We start from the raw sequence: 19,400 nt of genomic DNA, 5'->3' as shown, positions 1-19,400 counted from the left end.
CTGTGAGAGAGGCCAGGGAAGGACCCAGGTGTCCCCTGGGTTTGGCAGTGGAGGTAAGCGAAGCATGGCTGTGGGCTGGGCAATGAGGGCGTTCCCCGACCTTGGGCGGCTCCCTGAGCCTCTCAGAGCCTCTGGAACATGAAGGATCTGGGCCAGTGAATTTATAGTGTCTTCAGGCTGCTATTGGTGCACGTGCACCTGCGTTTCAGGCCATCTTAGAGAGTAAACTGAGCAGACAGGGTCCAGTCCTTTGCCCAGGTTTGCCAGTGACATTTCAGCTGGGATGATGAAACAGCCTTGATTGCTGAAGCAGGTGAATTAATCCCATGGGCACAGCGCCAGCAAGGACCTTTGAAATACCCAAGGACACAGGATGTGTGTGCTGCTTTCTCTCCTGCCTGCTCGTGGGGGCTGCTTCTGTCTGCTGAGTACGGCTTTTGAAGAGCCAGGAGGTGCATTTGGTGGCACGTGCCGTTTTTCTCTGCACACCAACTCGACAGCATCAAAGAAGAAAATGAGGATTAAAGTTCTGTAAGATTCCAGGCCAGGTGCCAGGGTCTCGCAGTGCAAGGACTTGTGGCAGTCAGTCCAAAAAGCGTTTGTGCCGCCTGTGTCTGGGGCCAGTTGTTTGCAGCAAGATTCTAAGGTTTGCTGGAAAGAAGCTCCTGCAGTGAAACGGCCTTCTCTGCTGGGGAAACACCAAGAATTGTCATCAAGAGCAACAGGTTTCATACAGTTGTGTGGATCCCTTTGACACAAGCCTCGCCCGTCCAGTAGCGGGGCCAGCCGTGCCCCAAGTGTGAGTTTCCCCCGAGCAGAGCCCAGCCGATTGCATGGTGATGGGGGTGGCACAAATGCCCTGCACCATTCTCCTGCCCTAACTTGGGTGCAGAGCCCCCGCTGCCCGTCCTGGGCACCCTGCCTATCACACTGAGCTGATAATATTATCACATGTTCAGAACAGCCAAGCCTGCCGAAAGCAAGGAGAGAACATTTCAGCAGATTTCAAAAACATGTCTCCAGGGAGCAAAAACAAGAAAAGATTCCTCTTCGTTAGTGGAGACGTCTTCCTTAGCCACAGCCTCTTCCTGAGTTGGTCTGCCATGAACTTTGGTTGGCAAGCCTAGTCGTTGGAGGTTTCATTTCCCATGATAGCACACGTTTGCACAGAACTTCAAGTTCGTAGCACATTCTCATGGTCCTTATTCTCTGCGATCCTCATGACAGCTCCTACGGGGAACCCAGGGCACGAACTGGCCCCATTTTGTAGATGTGGATGGGTGGTGACCCGCCCTGCACTCAGCCAGCTGGGGAATGCCTAGCCCCGGGGGTACCACGTCAGGAGATTTCCATCCAGTGAGCTTTTCACTCTGCCACGCCTCCCCCCTCCCCATGCTCCTCTCTCTCCCCGCACCCCACCCACCCCTGGCTTCGCAACACTGACATTATCAAGGCTGCATTCAGGTTTCAAAACAAAATCAAACAAACAAATAAGCCGGGTTCCTAGTGTGCCCCATGCCATTGTTTCAGCCAAAACAGTGAAGCTGGAAAGCTGAGCAGCTGTCAAGGCTGTGACAGAAGAGTAATCACACATCTCACCTGTTTAGCACCAAGGAAATCTCTGAGCGTGGCTGTGACTTCCCTGGTACAGAGCAGTTCAGAGAATTCAAAACCACAATCATCATACGAGATGAGCTCAGCCAGCCCTGCGTGTTTCATGGTACAAGTGAAACTGAAGCTCTGATGTTTTTCTCCCTGCATGTGCAGGTGATCAGTGTAACTGGAGGGCTCAGCCCTGCTGTTTACACTCCCTGACACACACACACACACACACACACACACACACACACACACACACACACACACACACACACACACACACACACACACACACACACACACACACACACACACACACACACACACACACACACACACACACACCCCCCAGACCTCCAGGCTGGTCCTCTTCATTATGTGCAGACTTTCACTTGTTACTAAGGCTGGTGCTGTACTTTTAATTTCTCATCAGTAACCTTGACCCATAAGGAACTCATCACAATAATGAAGCCAGAGCTGTAATGTTTGGGGTTCATTGTGGCTCTGTGTAAAAATATAACCTAAGAAACAGATTGGAATTTAATCATGACCAGAAAATGGCCCTCCGCTATTGCTACCAGGCAGACAGAAGGGGCAGTGATTATTAATAAGAGCGTGGGCTGAAGCCAGAGTGCCTGGGTTTGTACCCCAGGGCAGTCACGTGATAGCTGTGTGATGATGAGCAAGTTATTACCCTCTCTGTTCCCTCATTTGTAAAATTAGATAATAGTAGCTGCCTTGATGAGGACTAAATGAGTTAATATAAGTAAAGTCAGAGGACAGTGCTTGGCACACAGTAATCCCGTAATAGATGTTAAATATCATTATTATTCTCCATCATTCAAGATGTAGCTCACATCTCACCTTATCCACAGTGCCCTCCCCCAAACACTCGAGGCTTCACTCCTCTCCCCCGTTTCTGGATTCCACTAAGAGTCAATTCTGTACCGTGCTGTCTAGCATCTGATGACCTGCAGTGCTGTCTTGTTATTTCAATGTTACTTCAAATGTTTCAGTCTTAATGTTGCTTCCCCAATAGATTGTAAATTCCTGATGGTAGGAACCATGTAGTTCGCATTTGTTGAATTTCCACAACTCACAACTTCCTGGTCCTGGACAGTTACTAGACACTTCAACATCCTTGGAGTGTGTTCATCACTACAAATAGGAAAAATTCTGGTGGCGTGGTGTTGTATACAGGTACTATAACTAACAGTTAAAACTTAAAGCATAATGACTTAACTAACAGTTAAAACTTAAAGCATAATGACTTACCTTGAACCAAAAACCTGTACTAAATGTTTATAGCTGTTTTATTCACAATAGAACCCAAGCTGAAAGCAATCTTGAGGTCCTTCAACAGGTAAATGGCTAGACAAACTATGATCCATCTAGACTATGGAATACTACTCAGCAATAAAGAGATATGAACTCTTGATACAGTGACAACCTGGATGAATCAGCAGTGAATTACACTGTGTGAAAATAGCCCATCCCAAAAGGTTACACATGATTCCAAGGTTATAAATGATTCCATTTATATAACATCCTTGAAATGGCAGAATTATAGAAATGAGAACAGGTTAATGGCTGCCAGGGGTTAAGGAGGGGATGAGGGCAGGAGTGGGGAGCAGCATGAGGGATCCTGTGGTGATGGAAATACTCTGTATCTTGATGGCATCAGTGTCAATATCCTAGTTATGATATTGTACCAGCTACTTTTGCAAGATGTTACCATTGGTGTAAATGAGGTAAAAGGCACAGGGGACTCTCTCTCTGTATAATTTAATACAACTTCATAATCTACAATTACCTCACGTAATTTTTAAAAACCACTTAAGATGTTCCTTAAGCAAATGCAGAGAGAATAGATCGGCTTGCCCACTGATGAGCAGAATATAGCAAGGCTCTTTCAGAAGGATTTTATTTTTTAGGAATAAAGATGGCGATTTTACCTTAACATTTTTATTTCTGTTATTACTTATTCCTTGGACTATAATAATAGTAGTGTTTAATAGTCATGCTAAATGACATTATTATCCAGTACAATCAAGATTCACATTGTTTTTTAAATTGGGAGGAGTAACTTAGAGATGATCTTTTCCAATCCTCTCATTTCACAGATTCAGAGACTCAGAAGTGACCCAAAGTTACACAGCTCATTAGCAGCATTAACAAGGGCTACAACCCAGTCAACCCAGGATCCAGTCCTGTGCTTCCGACGCACGTTATATTTTTATTTTATAAAAGCAGAATTCAGAAAGAGAAAGACAAATACCATATGATATCACTTATATGTGGAACCTAAAATATGATACAAATGAATTTATCTACAAAACAGAAACAGGGGCCTTCCCTGGTGGCGCAGTGGTTAAGAATCTGCCTGCCAACGCAGGGGACACGGGCTCGAGCCCTGGTCCGGGAAGTTCCCACGTGCCGCAGAGCAACTAAGCCCGTGCGCCGCAACTACTGAGCCTGTGCTCTAGAGCCCGTGAGCCACAACTACTGAAGCCCGCGCATCTAGAGCCCGTGCTCCGCAACGAGAAAAGCCACTGCAATGAGAAACCCGCGCAGCGCAACGAAGAGTAGCCCCCGGTCGCTTCAACTAGAGAAAGCCCGCGCGCAGCAACAAAGACCCAACGCAGCCAAAAATAAATAAATAAATTTATTAAAAAACAACAACCCAGAAACAGACCAACAAGCATAAAGAACAGACTTGTGGTTGCCAAGGGGGGATGGGGGAGGGGTGGATTGGGAGTTTGGGATTAGCAGATGCAAACTGTTATGTATAGAATGGATAAACAACAAGGTCCTACTGTATAGCACAGGGAACGATATTCAGTGTCCTGTGATAAACCACGATGGAAAAGAATATGAAAAAGAATGTATATATATGTATAACTGATTCACCTTGCTGTACAGCAGAAATTAACACGCTGTAAATCAACTATACTTAAATAAAATTAATTTTTAAAACAGCATAATTCGTGTATGTAGCGGAATAGCCTGAATTACTCCGGTTACCGTGCTTAGTGCTTGAGATGACTGCCATCCGGCAGGGGTGCCCCTACTCAGTTACTGGGTGGCAGCTGCCAGTGGGGAAGGCAGCCAACTCAGAGAGGTTGACAAACGAGGCTGGTGGATCCGCTCACCCTACGAGCACACAGTAGGACTGGAGGGGGAAAAGACAGACTAACACTAGGAGAATTGGCAAAGGAGGAAACAAAGAAGGAAGCAAATGAGAGCAGAGCCAGGATGAGAACCAGCTGTCCACGTCCAGATAGGGATATCTCTGATGAGGCGTCACAGAAATGGCTACCCCAGTGCAAGCTTTTCATCTACGCTTAGCCAAGAGCACTAGGTAAGTCGTCACCAAGGCGGAAGCCAGGCTAGGGATGGAGAAATGGGAACATAAATTTCCAGAACACCAATTACCACTCTTGGACCCTGGGCAGGGTCCCTCCTTCCTGCCCTCTTGCCTCAGTTTACCCATTCGCACACGAGGGGTTGAATTAGTCAGAAGAGCCATTCCGGCTTTCCTTGTTATCTTTCTGTAGAGACCGAACACACAAACAACTAAGAATCACACAAACTAAGACTTGAGGATTGCTGTTGAAGCTAGCTAGCCAAGGCAAATGTGAAACAGACCTGAATAACCTCCCCAGGCTTTTTAAGTTGGCCCCTGCTTCCAGGTGAGTGGTGGTAGAGATGCTGGACGCAGGGAAGAGGCGTGGAGAAAGAACAGAAAAAATTTCACTCTTGGGGAGACTTTTTGAAAGTTGCACAAACAACCCCCATCGCCAAATGAGTCAGTTTCCAAATGGCATCATTTTAGGGCCTCCTTGTGGCTCCTTCTCTGGGCCACGTCTGAAAGGGAGGCTGGGTGGGGTTTCCCGTGCTCAATTGCAGAGATGACAGAGGGGCTCTCCCGCCTGCCTTTGCCAGAATGTTCTTTCCAGATAAGCTTTCATTTCCACTCCTTTCTGTAGCAGTGGGTAATGCTGACGACAAACTGAAGTTTTTATAGCCTTCCTACTTGCAAACTCCCCCATTCTCCCGCATTGTTTATTCAACTTTTTTCCCTTCCATATGGACTTAGTGCTTGAGATGACTCTGCCATCCGGCAGGGGTGCCCCAACTCAGTTACTGGGTGGCAGCTGCCAGTGGGGAAGGCAGCCGACTCAGAGAGGTTGACAACCAGGGTGGTGGATCCGCTCACCCTACAAGCACACAGTAGGACTGGAGGGGGAAAAGACAGACAAAAGACTGCCATAAAATGAACAAAAAGGAAGCTCCTGTTTTTATGGCAGGCTTAAGGAAAGCAATGGAGGACTATACTGAAAAGCACTAAGCCCTGTAAAGCTCAAGCTAATAATAATAATAAAACTAGTAATGTCTGCATGGTATTTTGCAGTTTATAAAATATTTTTATCCCATGTATTCTCACCTATGAAATGTTATTGCTATCGCCATTTAACGGATGGGAAAACCAAGGTTCTAAGAGGTTACCCGGCTTGCTAAGGTTCCCTCAGTCAAGCAGCAGAGCTGGGCCTGGGATTTGGGTCTCTCAGCTCTGACAGGTGCTCTGTAGTGAGAGGAACTGTCCATCTCTGTACCACACTACCCTGTTCAGGCTACAGCCCCTTGGACACAGAATCGCTGCCCTGTGACCTCCTTTCGGGTGATCGTCCGAAAGAATGACTCATTCTTCTCCATATTCCCAGGGACTAGCACATAGTAGGTGCTCAGGAAATGTCTGATGAAAGACTGAATAGGGAATTCCCTGGCGGTCCAGTGGTTAGGACTCTGAGCTTCCACTTCTGGGGGCCCAGGTTCAATCCCTGGCTGGGGAACTAAGATCCCACAAGCCACACAGCTCAGCAAAAAAAAAAAAAAAAAAAAAAAAGACTAAATAGCTGTTTCCCAGGAACCATAGTGATCCTACTATCTCCAGAACAGTTCACATGAGCTGGGTGCTCACAATACCAGGCACAAAACCATTCAAGAGAGGTTGTTATTATTAGACCCATTTAACAGAAGAGGAAGCCAAAGTTGAGTAATGAGCTGAAAGTCGTTAACTTGGGCGGTTTGGCACCAGAGCCTGAGCTCTTGACTCCCCAATACATCAAACTGTCTCTCACTGCAGGAAACTGACTTGAAGGGCCTCACCCTTTCAGGAGCTTGGTGGATCCGTCTTCATCCTCGTGCAAATCACCTGACCTGTTTCCGTCATGAGAGAACTCAGGAAACTTTTCTTAATGACCTGGGGGGATCTTTGCAGAGATTTCAGGAGCAGATACATGTGACAGCATTTGGAAAAGCAAAGCACATTATCCAGATGCCCAGTATTATAATAATTGTTGACCGCTGTCTGTACCTTCAGCTAGACTGCTGCAATCCCAAAGCCTGCAGCAGCATATCAGCTGGAGTCAGGTTGATAATGACAAACGTAACTGGACACCTAGAACAATCAAAGGGCAAGGATGAAAGAGGCCCTTTGTGTGTATCTCCTCTGACCCTGTGAATAATTACAACTTAGTGAATGGGTTCTGAGTTAAGGAAGTGTGGCTGACACTCAGGCATTGAGCTCAGGCTAGGTCTACCCAGCGTTTACTCTGAGCTTTGGCATCCTTCCACGTTGCCCTCCATTTGGAAAACACACACACACACACACACACACACACACTCACACTCTATTACTATCTGGTCCTGCTTTACAATTTAATCTTTCTCTTAGGACGCTGATTTCTACACTGATTTATTCAACAAACATTGATAGAGGGTTGGGCAGCCTCACTAAGGAACCAAAGAGGAAAACACCCTCTGGGAAGCATTAGATTTGGGACATTTACTTAACTCTTCATCTGCAAAATGGTCGTAGCCACACCTGAATTGTGAAGACTGGAGTCCACGTGGTACAGAGTTCTGCAAGTTGTATCCTTCCAGAGCGGCTCTCATCCCCATCCAAAAGAGGCGGACCCGATCGTGCAAACCTGTGATTACTCGGACACAGATCAGCCCTGAGGTGGGGGACAGTCCAAAGGCCTGAATGTGCTGGGAGCACAAAGGCAGAGGCAGATAAGATTTAGACATTCTGCTGTAAGGTTAAAGACTTGGAGGCCCTGGATCAGGGGTTTGCGAACGCGTGGGAAGAAGTATCCGCTGGGGGGCGGGTCGCGCGGGGAGACCGAGGGGAGGCACATTCTAGCGCCTCGGGTTTGTAGGAGGTTGATTATGGGTGGGATTCACATTCCTCGTGACTCACCCCCCCATCGCCTCCCCTCGGCATCCTGGGGGTCTCCCATCCGAGCCGGGGGCGCGAAGATCCCTCGCACGGTGGCTTCTGGGACTGTGGGGTGGGAGGGGCCGGATGGGGCGCCCCCTCTGTCAGGCTGGCTGGTAAGTGTCACTTCCTCCTTGGATTTCGCGCCTCCGGGAGGGGTGCCCCTGCCTTTGCCCCCATCTCGGCTCCCAGAGGGCAAGACCTCCCAGGCCCCCAGCCTCCTCCCCAAGGCTGGACGCACAGAGGAAGTCCTCAGATCGAACTTTCCCCCGAGGCGCGGCAGCTCCGCGCCACCCCCAAGGATGAGACTCGGGCGGAGGCAGGCGCGGGGCGGGGCTCGGGGCGGCTCCCGAGCCGGAGAGGGCAGCCCCGGGCGCGGGGCCTGGGGTGAGAGTGGCGGGCCCCTACGGCAGCGCTCCTTCCGCCCGCCAGACTGGGGCCGAGCCTCGGGGGCCTCCGCTGAGCGCGCGGAGCCCGGCGCGTCCCTCTCTCGCCCCGCCACCTTGGCGGGGCCTGGGGGCGGCTCCCTTGGCGCGTCCCCAGAGGACTGGGCGGGGCGGGGGCGAGTGTCCGGGTCCCGCCCTGGCCCCGCCCAGCCCGGAGCCTCTCCGGACGCAGGGAGGGGTAGGGCGGTTCGGCCCGGAGTGCCCGCGGCGCCGCGCTCCTGCAAGCTCCCGGCCGGGTAAGTGGCGCGGGGCCGGGAGGCCGGGACGGGGACCGAGAGGGTCGGGTCCTCAACCCCCCGGCCCAGCCGTGGCGCGTCCCCCAGGGATGGGGGTAGCTGAAAGTCAAGGGGACCTGGGGAGGCGCGCCCGGCGCGGGGGCGGGAGCCCTGGCGTGACAGCTGCGGGCGGGCGGGTATTTTTAGTTTAAACCCAACCATTTCCTGCCGCCTGCGAAATCCCCTAGCTTTTCTGCTCCCCAACCCTGGAGGTTAGGTCCCCAAGAAAAAGCCCGTAAGCCCCGGGCAGCGCGTCCCCGGAGGGCTGGGCGCCGCCTCCAGTCTTCGCTGTGCCTCCACTTGGGGCGAGCGGACCTGTCCCTGCGGGCTCGCGCCGCCGCGTGTCCCCGGACCGGGCGGTAAACGCCGGCAGGAATACACCCTCCGGGCGACCAGGAGCTCGCTCCGTAGTGCCTGAGAGAGCCCAGAGCCCACGGTAGGAAGAGGAAGTCTCACCCGCAGGCAGGATCAGTTTCCTTCAGAACCCCCGGCTGTGCAGCCTTGCGCAAGCTTCTCAGCCTCTCTGAGCCTCATCCCATATCTCTAAAGAAGGGGAGAGTGAGGGCAGAAATCTCCTGTAGGGCTTGAAGGAGCCCCGGATGGATGCTGACTCCTCTTAGAATCTTCAGATCTTGACTCCAAACAGTGGATCTGGTGGACGTGGCCTGTTGGTCATCCCAGGAGCAGTGAGTGCCCAACGCAGCCCACTGACCTCCGCTTCAAAACTCTAAGGCGGGGAACTCCAGCTGCAGTGGGGTGATAATAAATGTTATTGTTTTATCACTTTGGCCCTGAAGCTCTGGCCCAAGGCTGCCCTGGGACCCTCTCCCAGGTTCCTCCTGGCACTAATGAGGGGCCTTTTACAGCCAAGGGCTGCCAGTGGGGGAGCCTGATGTGCCCGGGGCGGAGGGGGGTGGGCATGCCTCGTTTCACATGAAGGAGGGCAGGAGGAGACAGTGCGGAAAAGTGACTGTCCTCCCAGTAAAGGGAGCATGTCACAAAATTGTTGCCCTTCTGAGCTTGACAGGACAGCCTCCTTCATCCAGAGGAAACAGGTCCAGAGAGGGGGAGTGATTTGCCCAGAGCCACACAGCCCAAAACAGAACTTGTCTCTTGAAGGGTCCAGCCCTGCCTCCTGCACAGCCGGGACAGCCAACAGCTATCAGAGGTCAGGAGCTGGGAGGCAGAGGGGGAGTGCACTGTGCCAACAGGCTGTTTTGCCCTGTTTCCTGTAACCATGCCCCAGCGGAGCTCTCTGACACGTGTGGGTCTGTGCATTCCTCAGGCAGACGGCCACAGCTGTGCCAAGCCTGCTGGCCCTGGGGCATCATTTGCAGCCTCTCGAGAGGCCCCTTGGAGGGCAGCTGAAGGGGGTGTGGGCTGCAAGGGCTTATTTCTGGAACTCATTCCTCTCTTGTTGGGGTTCCTGAGGAGGGGACCTGAGGATTTGCTGGCGGCACTGAGGGAAGTGGTGAGAATCTGGGCTCAGGTTTCTGCCCCAGGGTGCAGGCTGGCCTCTGTCCCATGCAGGCACCCTTCAGGGGAAGTTTGAGTTCCTTCTGTCTCCTTGGGAACAAACCTCTAGCCCGGGTGTTTTGCATGTTTTCCCACAGCCAGGGACCTGTCCTTGCCTGGGTGGCCACTCTGCCTTGTGATGCAGAAACCTGGGGTGGGGACTGTTGGGGGAACGTGGCTTAGCTACAGGGTGATCTCCATTCTGGGGAGGCAAGACCGGGCAAGTCCAGCACAACCTCCAGAGCGCCCTGGAGCCCCTGGGTGCCCAGTGGGCAGTGGGGCCTCCCGTATTGCTCAGCTGTTAGAAATGGGGGTGGACGTCAGATTAGCTGTTCCAGCCCTACCTTAGCCTTTTCCCAGCTGTGTGATCGTGGAAACGTTACTTCACCTTTCAGAGCTTCAATTTGCCTCCCCACGAGACGGGATGACCATAGCGCCCGCTGAGAGAATGAAATGGGACTTCCCTTCAACAGTGTTCTGTGCGGTGTCAGCCTCAGCACATGGGAGCAGGTGTCACAGTTCGGGGTGATGGGGTCTGGTTAGGACATCTGAGTTTCCTGCCCCTCAGTTCCAACCTCTCCTCCTCTGTCTTGATGTCCCCATGTCTGTCAAATGGCGGGTGGCCTTGATCATCTCCCTCCGAGCTCCTCTGGCACTGAAAGCTGGTCCTTGACCCAGGCAGAGAGAGATTTGAGAGGCACCAGCAGGGGACTCCGGGGGACTGTGGGCTCTTAGGCAGCATTTCCCGTCTCTCACCTCCTAGGATTCTGACCGCAGGCAAGGCTGCCCCTCCTGGCCCTGGGACAGATGAGGAGAGACATTCAGAGGCCCGGAGTGGTGGAGTCAGGATTTGAACTCGGGGCTTTTTTTTTCTTTCCTTTTCTTTCCTCCCTCCCCTTCTTCCCTTCTTCTTCTTTTTAATTGAAGTAGAGTTGATTTACAGTGTTGTGTTAATTCTTGCTGTACAGCAAAGTGATTCAGTTATACATGTATATGTATTCTTTTTTTTTTTTTTTTTTTTTTTGGCTGCGTTGGGTCTTTGTTGCTGCGTGCGAGCTTTCTCTACTTGCAGTGAGCGGGGGCTACTCTTCGTTGCACTGCGCGGTCTTCTCATTGCGGTGGCTTCTCTTGTTCGGGCTCTAGGCATGTGGGCTTTAGTAGCTGTGGCACGAGGGCTCAGTAGTTGTGGCTCACGGTCTCTAGAGCACAGGCTCAGTAGTTGTGGCACACGGGCTTAGTTGCTTTGCGGCATGTGGGATCTTTCTGGGCCAGAGCTCGAACCCGTGTCCCCTGCATTGACAGGTGGATTCTTAACCACTGAACCACCAGGGAAGTCCTATATATATATTCTTTTTTTAAATATTCTTTTCCATTATGGTTTATCATAGGATACTGAATATAGTTCTCTGTGCTATACAGTAGGACCCTGCTGTTTATCCATTCCATATATAATAGCTTACATCTCCTAACCCCAGCCTCCCACTCCATCCTTTCCCTAGCCCCCTCCCCCCCCCGGCAACCACAAGTCTTGAACTCAGGGCTTTTGACTTGATGCTCTTCACTCCACCACACTGCCTGTCTCAGGCAATACAAGGACAGAGTTATACGTCAGTTATCAGGAGGACAGTACTGATGAGGCAGGATCCAATCAACATTAAGACATTGACATTTGCTGGAAGAACTGGATTCCAAACTTTTTTTTTTTTCCCCGTAATATCTAAAAGTAGCCCAGCTGGATCACAGAGAGAGGAAGCTGGGAGGAGCCGATGGAAGTTGGGGAAGTGTCTGTCCACCCTCTCGGCCCCTACCCACCAGCCAAGGAATCTTTGCTTCAAGACTTAAGGATGAATTCCCTGGCAGTGAGCAGCTAGGAAGGAGATGGGGAGACGGGCGGTCCTGGCAGCAGAAGCCTTGATTTTGTCATCATCAAAACAGACTTAAGGGCTTCCCTGGTGGCGCAGTGGTTGAGAGTCCGCCTGCTGGGGACACGGGTTCGTGCCCCGGTCCGGGAAGATCTCACATGCCGTGGAGCGGCTGGGCCCGTGAGCCATGGCCGCTGAGCCTGCACGTCCGGAGCCTGTGCTCCGCAACGGGAGAGGCCACAACAGTGAGAGGCCCGCGTACCGCAAAAAACAAAACAAAACAAAACAAAACAGAGTTAAGAGGCCCCAACACCTCCCTGTGGGGTTGCTGGGAGGATCAATGAGACAACTGGGGACAACACTCAGCAGAATGCCCAGCATGGTGGGGACACACCAGAAAGAGGCGTTATCATGGTTTTATTATTACTAATCCTCCTAATGTCGCTGCAACAATGTAGTGTGGCCTGCACCTCTTGCCTGGATTTCTAGGCTGCAGATCTGGCAAAGGGAATCCTAGCATACCCAGAATACTTTGAAAGACTCAGGGGAAGGCAGAGGCTGCTCAGGAAATTAGAAAGGTCAAAACACAAGCACACTAACATGAGTTGATTAATATATATACATCCCATGTAATATATACATGAGATGTAAAATGGTGGCAAAAAGCAAGAAGGTGATTACCTTAAATAAAAGTCAAGTGTCACCTTGGGCTGGGGGGAGAGGAGATTGGGATTGAGAGGGTCATGGCCGGGGGGGGCGGGGGTTATGAGGGAATTCACCTTGTAATTGTGAGTACAGGTATGTTTCATGCACCCCTCTATACCTGGATCCTGTTTCATAAATTTTAAATCAGGTTTAAAAAAAAAAAAAGGCAAGGGAATGATGATGCAAAATCAAGGTGGCCATCTTTGGTGGGGGAGAGGGTACAGGGTCAGCCTGCTCCATTCTCAGTGGGATCCACTGTTCCTGTGGGCTCGTGGGCATTATTTAAAAATATTTTTATGGGGGCTTCCCTGATGGCGCAGTGGTTGAGAGTCCGCCTGCCGATGCAGGGGACGCGGGTTCGTGCCCCGGTCCGGGAGGATCCCACATGCCGCAGAGCGGCTGGGCCCGTGAGCCATGGCCGCTGAGCCTGCGCGTCCGGAGCCTGTGCTCTGCAGCGGGAGAGGCCACAACAGTGAGAGGCCCGCGTACCGAAAAAAAAATATATATATTTTTATGCTTCATCACTTGCAAATAAAAAACATATATACATATACAATGTATATAATATGTAAATATAATACATATATAATGTAATACAATATATATTCCATTGTTTATATATCAAATCATACATACAAACAAAATTAGAAGGTAATATAGAGCATTTTCACAAAGCTCTCTTAGCAAATCACACTCTTCCCGGAGATTCAAATGTTAATCTGCCTGGGTTTAAAAAATGAAACCAACACAAATCCTGTTGTATAACAGATACATGGTTTCTCATTCAGTAGAAGTAATCTCCCTCTTCCGAGGTCATAACAAGAACGTGACTTTCACACTCTGCCATCTCAGATGATCAACAGGATTTTTTAAAGTCCTGGCCTCATGATTTATGCTTCTGAAATCAGAAAATCCTGACATATTTGAGCTGGGAGGAACCTCAGGTCCCCTGGACCCATCTGCTGGTTTTACGGCCGAGGGAATGTGAGGCACGTAGTTAGAGAAAACAGTTCGCTCTGTGCTGCTACACGGATGTGACTCTCATCCGGACACCACCCACCACACCTGTGCTGCTACTCCTACTAGTACTGCAAGGCAGGGAAATGGGTGGTATATCTGAGATTAAACTGATGCTATCGTTTCAATTTTAAAAAGTCAGAAGAGAACTACAACAAGCGGTGACCACAGCACTTCCAGGACGTACGTGGACAGAAACATACAAGCAGTACCTTTGCTCCTGGAAGCCCTCTTAGGGTTCCTCCTACTCTTTGCAGGGCATGCTGGGTATATTTATAAGTTATCAAAGCAATTTCGTGCCATGGATGTGGTGATCCCCAGTTTTCAGTCGGGGAAACAGGTTCAGAGAGGTTAGCCGTCTTGCCCCAAATCACATGACAGGTAATTGATGAGGCAGGAGTTTCACCCCAAGGGAGTACTAAAGAGACGAGAGCCTGTTTTAAGGGTGCTGTGTGTGAGCACACCCTTCACTCCTCAGACGCCGAAGCCCACCGTGGCCGCTGCTTGAACTCTAAGTCAAGAGTTGTATTTGAGATCTGGAAAGGGCTGAGCCCCTCCCAAGTGACATTTGCTGAAATAATGCAGCAGGGCTGACTCACTGGGGGAGACTCTTCCCTTGCTGTTGCAAAGAGCTGGCCTTCTGTGCTGCTAGGAGGCGCCCTCATTCACAGACTTGTTTGACCTTCACCTGGGCGGGTCTCCGTTTCCTGCCCTTTAAAAAGGGAGGTTGGAATTAGGAGATCTCTAAGGTGCCTTGAAGTCTGAATGTTTCCTCTCATCCAAGAACCACAGCCTCACAGTAGGTATTTGGGGACCTTCAGTCTGGCCGCTGCAGTCTGTCCCCCTGCCCCCCCCAGGAGGGGTCAGGTCACTTAATCAGGTGATTCCCTGTTTATCTGCCTCCAATGCCCCTCCCCGCCCCGCCCCCTTGCTCTAAGGATTAAGTCCCAAGCCTCCAGCCTGGGAGGAGGCTCATCCTGATGTTTCCCACCTCCAGACTGTGCTCCAGAGGTACCTCTGCCCAGCTGTTACCTCCCCACCAACACCTGGCTGGACATCACCTCCTCCTAGAAGTCCTCCTCAACTACCGGGTCAGGGTTGGTGATTCTGTTTTCATGGTCTCATTGCACTTTGCAAGTGATAGGTCGTTTTCAGTTTTCGTGTTGATTTCCTGCTAGATTATAACCTCCTGGAGGGCAGGGATAGAGGATTATTCTCCCATCCCAACCAGAAAGAGCTTATTATTATTTTCATTATTATTATTTAGCGAAAAGCCTTTACGGTTTAAAACAGGATCTTACAAACTTGACGGGAGCTGATGCTCACACCACCCCTGAATGAAGCGGTCAGGGCACATCCTAATAATTCCCAGGACACAGAGGAGAAAGGTGACCCGAGGCTGGGGAGAGAAGGTGTCACACGCCTTCTCTCCCTTTGTGGCCCTCTTCAGGGGACTTTCTCCTTGGAGACCCGTCCATTTTCCTGGACTCTCTGGGGGCTGGCCCTGGAACTCTGGACACATCTCTCGGCCTCTCTGGCACTCAGACCTGCCGTCTGTTCTCTCTCCTGTTCACGCCCAGCGTTCGGTGCGTCTTCCTTCTTTCTCCTCCCCCTGTGTGAAGCGTGCCTCCCCCAGGCCTTTCCGTGGCTGCTCCTCCTTTTCTTGGAAATCTCACCTCGCAGTCACAGCCTCCACGGGTCATCCTGCCCACCCAGCAATGCCCATCCCATCCCCTGCCCCTCTCTACCATGTCCTTATCACCCTGTTTTATTGTCTCTCTAGCACTTATCACTACCTGAAATTATCTTAGTTATTTATTTACAATCCAGTTTAGCTTCTGTCTCATCTACCTGAAAACTCCAGGAGGGTGAGATTGTTTTTCTGTCCCCAGGGCAGCCTGGCCATAGTAGCTGCTCAGCAAGTATTTACGGAATGCAAGAATGAATGGATCAATGAATGAATGAAAATGACTAAGCTGATGGGCTGGATGGGATGCCGTGAGCCCCCTTGCCTGGCTTATCATGTCAGCTAACATCTGTTCAGCCCTTACTGATGTTTCTCTGCATTTTCTCTCTTTATCTTCACAACTATTCCATGACGTGTGCTCTGATTGTCCCGTTTACAGTGAGGTTAACTCACCTGTCCTCAGCTAGCTCACAGTGGAGTTAAGAACTGAACTCAGACTATCTGACCCCAGAGCTCATGCAGGTCTACACTGGCCTTTCCATGCTGGGAGTGCCCTGGGCAGGACGCAGTGAGTCAGACCCAGGACTCAGGCCTCCTTACTAGGCTTCTAGTTCTTTCTGTGCAATCCCCAAAGGCTCTCACACTGCCAGGCCATTCCTCAAAGGAAATCCTCTCTGTGTGGCTAGTGTCATAGGGGTTCAGGAATGCCACCGGTTACCCAGAGCTGGGGCCCACCCTGGAGCACCCTGCCCTGCACGCGCCCTTTGCTAGCTTGGACCCAAGGATCTCCACCTGCGGCTGGCTCACCAGCTGTCCGAACTTGGTGACCACAAGCCGGTGGTTGTAGGTTGGATGTGAGCCAGTTAGGGTTGCCAGGTTACATTCCTTTCCTCAGAGCCAGGCAGCCATCGAGCCTGGTTTACGAAATTGGCCTGTTTATATCGGTTTGTTGATTTCAAACTCAACTTTGCTCAGAAATAATTTTAGAAAATGGATTTTTTAAAAAGTCCATCTTGTGGTGTCTCATCCCCATTTCCTTCTGGATAAAACCACCTGAATGCTTAAGTCTTTGCTCGTTGCTGCTTGCTCCCTTGGGAAAGGGAGGGGAGGTCCCCATAGTTCCTATATTTGTCCCCTATTGGAATCGGCTCCTGGCTGGAGCCAACTTTGCTTCGGGAGCCGTAGAGGCACACGTTTATGCCAGAGATCTGGGCCCTTCCGCCCTGGAGGCTGCTCTCCTTGGGCAGCCGCATTCCTTCAGTGCGCTGACTGAGATGGACATGGCCCTGCCCTGGATGGGAGCAGTCTGGTGGGGGGAGGTGGATGCTTTAAACAGACTGTCCCATCCCAGGGACTATGGCTCAGCTCCCAGGCAGCTGGGAGAGGCCCCATGATGGACCCTTTAATTTTGTCCTTTTAGGCCTCAATTCCCTTCTCTGAAAAGTTGGGCGGGACACGTGCTACACTCTTCACCGCGCTTGGTATGTGTGAGCAGGTATCACAAGCCACAAAACCCCGCCTGGAGCTAAGGGATTGTTAAATGCTAGTTTAGCCCACAGAGCAAGCTGTCACCTGCCTTCCTATGCAAAGGACAGTTAGACCTTCTACTTTGCCTGATTTTTCTCTGCTCCTGGGCCTGAGGTGTGGAGCCGGGAGCCTGGAATGGTGACTTCAGACAGACCTGGGCTGAGTCCCTGATTCTGCCACCTGCAGTGTGATCTTGGCAAGTCACATAAGCTCTACGGGCCTGGACAACTCGCTGGTTCAGGGGGTCTGGTCACGCCTTCCCTGCAGAGCTGGTGTGAGGGGCAGATGTGATCACAGGTTTACGAGGCATTCGCAGCTCCAAGCAGGTGCTTGGTCCCAGTTCCGGTCTCTTCCTTCTCCAGCCTTCCCTAGTACTCCCCGTTCCCCCGAGGCGCTCCCTAGCTGGGAGGTGACTTTGGTGACAATTTGGGTCACTTGGAAGGGAGCTCTGCACTTCCGCCTGCCTCGGCCCCAGCACTGGCACTTGTTGCATCCAGCGCGGCTGCTGGTGAGTCAGCCCAGGCTCAGGTGTTCTTGGCCGAGGCCCGTCCAGGGGGGGCGTCATGGGCTGGAGTCGACCCAGCCTAAGCCTGTCCCCTTTGGAGGACTCTTATTGGGGTATACAGCGTGCAGACCACATACCTCAGTCATTCGTTTCCTTCTCAAGGTCCCAGCCATCCCTAATGGCCAATGCAATTTTGTTCTTTCACAGAATTAAGTATGGGAAAAAAGTCAATGTCACCACTCCAGGCCCTATTGTCTGACTCCCAGTCCAGCCTGGGGTCCTTTTCAGTACAGCGAGGGAGCTTAAACTAGGTCAGAGCTCTGAGTTTGGACCAGGGGGCTACTCGTAACAGACAGGATGACTGTGGTGCACTGAAAGCACAGGTGACATAACTCCCTTCTGTCTTCCTCTCCATCTTCCTTTTGACTTTTTCTTTTTAATCCTTCTGATTATCCTATGTTCTCATAATCACCTGGGCACCGCCTTCGGCTAAAGGGTGAATCTCTGGACCTGGGACTGCTTATCTGTATTTTGTCAAAGCTCCCCAGGTGATTCTCATGCACAGGGATGGTTGAGAAGCACTGGATTTTGTGCAGAGACCATCTCCGTGCGGAGCTAATCTGGTCTGACACTCGCCCATCTCTCTCTATGTGCTGACCACCAGATAGAGATAAATAAATGGTGTTTATATTCATTGCATTTATTCCTTTTGATGTTCTATACATGGCAATCGATCCTCACCCTGGCTTTCTATTTAAGGTAAAAATAAAAAGTCTTCTCTTAAAATAAATATAAGTTTCAACAGGTTGAATTTCTTACAAACGAATGAGAAAAAATAATAGTGCAGGCATCCCCAGATGTGGCCCAAATCATGGATGTGATGATGCACAAATGGCCAAAGTGTGTAAAAACATGGAACTCGATGACTTCCGAGGGCCCCTCAAAGCCTGACATCCTGATGGATCCAAGCAGTGCTCACCATAGCTGCCCTTTAAACTCTCCAGAAGTGAAACAGAAATGGAATTTCAGGTGAACAAACCCTGCCTGACCCCAGCTGGCTTTTTCTGCTTGTGTCCCGGGGCACCTACCTATTATCACTGGAGAGTTGGCCTGGGTGCCTTCTTTCAGGGTGATTGTGAGGTTCCTGTTGTCTTTGAACTGTCTTCTAGGGATTCATGCCATGGCCCCCCCTGGGGAGGGTGGAACCCAATCCAGGATCCAGGTATGATTCCGGTACCGTCTTGAAGGGCATGGGTAGGTGGCTCCAACAACGTCCCTGACAGTGCTGGGAAGACCTCACCTTAGTGACAAACACTACCTACGTGTCTCTAAGTAAGGGAGCTCCAGAGGGAAAACTCTGCTGAAGACACGGCTCTCGGCATTTGGAAAACTTTGCCTGATCAGCCCATTCCGGATATCAGGGACTGCATACTATTATATTTCCTGAAAGGATTAGTAAGGAATCTTCTGGATTCCCAGACCTGGAAGAATGCTACGCTGATAGGTAGGGTTGGGGTGAGGTTTTTCCCTTGAGCTGATAGAACAGAGGTCAGCAAACTTTTTCTGTAAAGGGACAGATGGTACATTTTTTTTTTTTTTTTTTTTTTGCGGTACGCGGGCCTCTCACTGTTGTGGCCTCTCCCGTTGCGGAGCACAGGCTCCGGACGCGCAGGCTCAGCGGCCATGGCTCACGGGCCCAGCCGCTCCGTGGCATGTGGGATCCTCCCGGACCGGGGCACGAACCCGTGTCCCCTGTATCGGCAGGCGGACTCTCAACCACTGCGCCACCAGGGAAGCCCAGATGGTAAGCATTTTTGGCTTCCTGGACCATTTGGTCTCCATCGCAATTATTCGGTTTTTCCATTGTATCTAGAAAGCAGCCATAGACACTTTGGAAATGAATGGGCGGGCTGTGTTCCGATAAAACTACTTGGGGACACTGGGATTTGCATTGCCTGTAATTTTCACCTGTCATGAAG

This window comes from Hyperoodon ampullatus, assembly GCF_949752795.1.
Source record: "Hyperoodon ampullatus genome assembly, chromosome: 3".
Taxonomy (NCBI): Eukaryota; Metazoa; Chordata; class Mammalia; order Artiodactyla; family Ziphiidae; genus Hyperoodon; species Hyperoodon ampullatus.
The sequence above is the reverse complement of the archived record's forward strand: the minus strand, read 5'-3'. Positions refer to the sequence as shown.